The following is a 5676-nucleotide window of genomic DNA, read 5'->3' on the forward strand; positions in this document are numbered from 1 at the left end:
GCTAGTTAACGAAACATTCAATTTACTTCATCGAAATATACAACACAAGGTAAGAATATATACAAGAAATATTTAAAACTTCAAACTAAAAATGCCACTACAATAGCACGTGCATTAATTAATTGTAAGACACAGGCAAGGTATATGAATACTATTCATTGAATAGACCTCACATACAATGTATTTTTTTAACCACGGTTTCAAGGTTCTCGTTCCTGTTGCTAGTGGCGCTGCGGTGCAAAACCTAGTTAAATCGATATGGTAGGATGTGATAAGATACACAAACGAGATATATGAATAGACATTGCATCTTACGGACTTTCGTGGACCGTGACCTGAAATACCGACATACTAAACAATTACTGATTTTTTAGCGCACTCTACGTCTAAACAACGGTGAGTTGGAGAACTAGTGAATCTGTCAGCAACATGATTTTTGAGAACCATTACAATGTTGTCAAATTTTCAATACCGAAATGTAAAATTCATAGATGATTAATCAAGTAAAATGATACAAGCAAAATGTTTAATTATATCTCCAGATTCCAAAACACGAGATTAGTATTTAAAATTATTGCATTTTTTATTATTTATATATATATTATTTATATATATATATATATATATATATATATATGTGCGTATATCAAAAAGAGCTGTATTCGTGTTTTATGAATCCATCGATTAGTTTTACGATAAAATCAATATTTATACGGGATTTTTTATTTATTGAAATATACTTAGAATGGATCTTTTTAATCAAAAAGGAGATATAGAATAGATCTATTGCATTTTATCAAATCATATCTTTTTAAATATCGATCAAAATCTAAAGTCTACAGTCTTCTACAATATTTAAAAATGCATTATATGCTATCATAAAATAATTCATTCTACAATTTTAGAAATGAAAAATCTCTTTAATAATTCAACAAACTCTTTAATTACATAAATATGTACTAAATCGTGATCGCAACCGATTAGTTTATATTATTTGTTATATAATTTGTATCGTAGTAATGCAATTAGTAATTATATCACAAATAACAATGATTGCCCTGGTCTCACCACGTCGAGGTTGCTAAGTACTGAAATCCATCCTTGTTCCATCCACCCTTCTTTTACTTTAAAACAAACTTATTCAATAAAAAAAAAAAAAAAAAAGAAACTCCTTTTGAGATACGATTGTAAAATGTTCACAATTTCTTATCATTGTATAAACGAACAGCAAAAGGAGTTTTAAGTTTAATTTTCATCAATCTCTGTTTTAAATCGTTATATTCCATCACTGATGAAGTACCACCACGTTCAATTCAATGAATAATTTTTGAAATAAATCTGGCAACACTGTCCAAATTTTTTGATTTTTGCTGTACAAAACTTTTCTGAATCGGTACGACAGGATGTGATACGAAAATGGTAACGGGGTCAGCTGATCCCGGAATCAGTTGATAGAAAAAATATATTGTATGCTAGCTCCTATTCGTATACCTTGTCTGTGCCTAAACCTAACCTAACCTAGAAACATCAATTTTAAGTGGGAAATACAAATCAAACAAAGTCATCTTGAAGTTGTGAAATATAATGAATAAATTTCAAACTCTAAGACTTTTAGACTACACAAGACTGTTTAGACTATAATAAGTACAAGATTATAATTAATAATAGATTATAATAAATAAGTTTGCATTATCAAACATGTTTATGACTTAAAATAATGAGTACTGTTTTGAAGAGTGAAAGAAAGTAAATTAAACATAAACTCCAATTATTAAACTAAAATTGAAGATTCACTTAAGCGTTAAAAATCTGGTTTTAATTAGAATCATGATTGCAGTCCTTGGCCACTGAATTACGACTACTTGAAACTTTCAGCATTTTACATGCTTTTAGCACAATTGAAAAGTTTGAAATGGAATTTCAGTTGAATTGAATTTTATTTAAAATTTAATTAGTTTAGCAAATTTTGTTAAAATGAAATATTACATATATGTAAGTATATATTAACTTAACTTGACTTATAATATCGAGTCGTACTTATGATATAAGTTACGATTTCGACTTAAAAGAAAAAGCAAGTTGCAGTACAATGTGTGAGATTTTAATTCGAAGTTTAAATCTAACTTCTTTAAATTGAACATTAATAAGCACAAATTATAAATAACGTTCAATTTTCTTGTGTCAATGTTTCAATCTGTTTTATATCTAAAATAATATTACAGTTACAAATAATACTAAGAAAAAAATTGAAAGGCAAGGAGATAATAATCTCACGTGATATCTTAGAGAAACATCTCGTCAAAAACAACATCATAACGTTCTTATGACAAATCACAATTAAACGTCTAATGCAAATGTATTTGCTTTGGTATTTTCCCAACAAATTAATTTCGAAATGTTACTTTTGTCCAATATTGGAATTAGAATTCTCTGTCCCTGCAGACAATGGTTTTCACGCAAGACGTTTCGCGCAGAGCAGAGAACATCTCTTTTCTCCCCGTATTCATGTTTCTCGAACGCAGTGCCGGCTTCGTCGATGTTTCTCTTATTGAGCACTTCTGCTCGATGCGGTCCAAGTCGAACGCGTGTAGGCGCCCCTGGTTATCCTACTACCGAGGAACAGCTATAAAACTCCTCGATATGGAAAGTTGCACGTGATCCAGCGAAGTCGTACGTATGTACCTACAGAGTCGCCCAATAGACGTCGTGTATCAGCCACTATATGTGCCGGTCTTCTTGTGCACCCAACCATGGGCGCCACTATGCGCGACGTACACGAATTCTCAGATTTAACTACCCCAATACGATTATCGATGGGTATTATAGTAACGAATGAAATGCGAATTTTTTTTTTGGCATTTGTAGGAAATTTTAAATAGTGAAATGAGTGAAAAATATATGTGATATATATTTCTATTGGAAAGTTTGTGTGTTAAGATTTTAAAAGAAATATATAAATTGGTAACGTATTACTTTTGCATAGTATTGAAACTTTAATTAATTGTATTTGAAGATTAATATTTAGGAATGTTCTTAATCATATGTATTGTTGTAAACTAAACTAATTACAATTAAAGTATTATATTACTGCTGTAAATAAATTTTATTATATGCAGTAAATACAGAAATTGTATTTTATTATTCAAAGTATCAATACTAACTTCATTTTCGTGGTATCGAAATTTCTTATTTATAAATATTACTGTAAATATTATATATTATGTGAAGTTATAAATAACTTTTACTTTCGATTAAAATTGTATTTTATTATTCAAAGTATCAATACTAACTTCATTTTCGTGGTATCGAAATTTCTTATTTATAAATATTACTGTAAATATTATATATTATGTGAAGTTATAAATAACTTTTACTTTCGATTTATTTTTATCAGGTTCATGATGCATGAAAATTGAATAAAGTATACATTAAAGTATACATTAATATCATGTAATAAAATAATATTTAGAAGTCGCAGTTAATTTCATTTGGAAAATTGTAATATGTAGATTAATTTAGAATTTTTGAAGAATAAAAGTAACACTTTATAATTGGAAAATTATTATTTAAGAAAGTTTCATCATATAAAGGCATTACTAATGTATGGGTATGTATTAAGCAATTTCTTTTTCTTGCTCTAAATTTTGAAATAAAAATCACTTTTTCTAATGAGGTTATCATATAGTAAAAAAAATAATCAATTATTCATATAATAATTTACATAATTAGAAAAGAGATATAAATAAAAGTTGTAAGTAGTCATAAATATTTTTCCAAGTGATAGTTCTAATTGAAAGAAATAACTTTTATTTATTTCAACTTTTTTCTATCTCTTATAATTTGCGAGTTACAATATAAAATTGAAAAGTAGAAGAATTTTTCAGGGGTCAATTAACTTAAAATGGATTTCAGCAAGGAAATGACATAATGCACAATTATACCCACATGTCTCTAAAGTTTTATAATCTTCTAAATTTCCAGACTGAAGATCTTTCCTTTGTAAGTGAAGATTCGTAGTAAAGTCTAAATTTTATATACATCTTCAATGGTTATTGAAGTTTATCTAATTTAAATACTTTAATCTGCAATTAAATAAATAGTAGTTTATACTGTTATATTATAGTAATTATATTTCTATATTTATAATTAACTATATTACTACAGTTTATAAGTAAATAATAGTGAATAAAAAGGATAAATTTAAGGATTTAAATTAAAAATCTAATAATAGTAAGAATAACAAGAAAATTTCAATAAGGAACAATTCTTTTTAGCGTGAAACTTGTATCAGGGAAACTAAACTGCAAGAAACAAGGAAAGAACAATATAAACAATATAATCATACAATGAAGATTAACAACAAGCGTTTTGTTAATCAAATCTCTCAAAATGTACCAAAATCAATAAAATTTCTATGAAAAATTACGAGTTGATCGTTTGAATTACTTTTGCAGATGTTCCTATAAACTTGCCAGCATCTTCGAACAATCCAAAACCTCATTCTGACTCCGATCGAGAACCATAGTCTTCAATTTTTCTCTCCTGCACGTCGTGAATACATTCTCCCCGGATTGCAATTACATGCGCATTCATGTGTGACAATCCGTACAGTGCTAATTGTTTCGAACCACAAAAGAAACGCGAGAAGCTGTTCTTGCATACCTCCACGTTGAACAGCGAGCGTCGGATTCTAGGTGACGCCTATGGTACCACCACCAACACGTTGACGTCTCACACATGTGGAAGACTGGTCTTGTAAGAGGATGGACATCTCTCGCCTACACGCCTAGCAGATCCGTGCTCTCGGGTGTCGAGGAAATTTGCATCGGATCGGAGTGTGTCTGCCTAGTAACTGGCCGGCTTCGTTGCAACGGACTTCGCCACGGCCGGATGCGAGAAACGGTCCATGCACTACCTTTCTCCGGAGTCTTCTTCTCGCGTTCGTTCGCATCCACGATACAGTGCCATCCGTGCACGCGATGCTAGTACCAGGGATGAGATCAAGTCTAACGTCTACTTATGAGTCTGAGTCAAGTTTCGTTTCATAACTTTCGACTGCTACTTGAAAGTGAAAATATTTCGAAAGTGTCTATGACTGTCAACTTTAACCTGTATATTTATTGTAGTTCAATGTAATGACTTCAATCTGTATATCTGTTGCAGTTCAATTTCATATCTGTCAACTTAATATCGTGGTTCAGTGTGCATACAATGTACACATTTCATCATTCATACGTTCAACGTATGTTTAATGTACATTTATAATGTATAGGTACTTGTAATGTATATTTGATGCTTCAATTGCAACCCAATGCAGGTGTACAATGTGTACACTTCGTCAAGTTCAATGTATATTTAATTTTGCTACATATTTAAATCAATTAATATAATTTAATAACGTATAATTATTATATATTATATATTTTTATATTGTATAATATTATATATTATTATTACTATATAAAAATAGTATTCTGTGCAACTTTCAATAAACAATCGAAATTTAGTTATACAAGTTATACACACTGTCTTCAGATTAATGTGAATTCAATTTAAAGGAAGCGTGATTATTTGACCGAGGCAAGCACTTAATGGCAGCACTCTTTAGATTGCGCCATCGTATCGCGGTGAATGAAGTCACCTTGATAACAGGTGAAAGAGTAAGCCAACGATCCG

General features: G+C 29.8%; 1 long non-coding RNA gene across 1 annotated transcript; it reads left to right on the plus strand.

Annotated features, from left to right (window-relative positions):
- Positions 1-3533: 3533 nt before the first annotated feature.
- Positions 3534-5360, plus strand: LOC122533564. Its single transcript, XR_006307743.1, has 3 exons — positions 3534-3607; positions 3885-3999; positions 4275-5360. It is a non-coding gene; the product is annotated as an uncharacterized LOC122533564 (long non-coding RNA).
- The last annotated feature ends 316 nt before the right edge of the window (positions 5361-5676 follow it).

This window comes from Frieseomelitta varia, unplaced genomic scaffold, assembly GCF_011392965.1.
Source record: "Frieseomelitta varia isolate USP_RPSP 00005682 unplaced genomic scaffold, Fvar_1.2 scaffold_539, whole genome shotgun sequence".
Classification (NCBI taxonomy): Eukaryota; Metazoa; Arthropoda; class Insecta; order Hymenoptera; family Apidae; genus Frieseomelitta; species Frieseomelitta varia.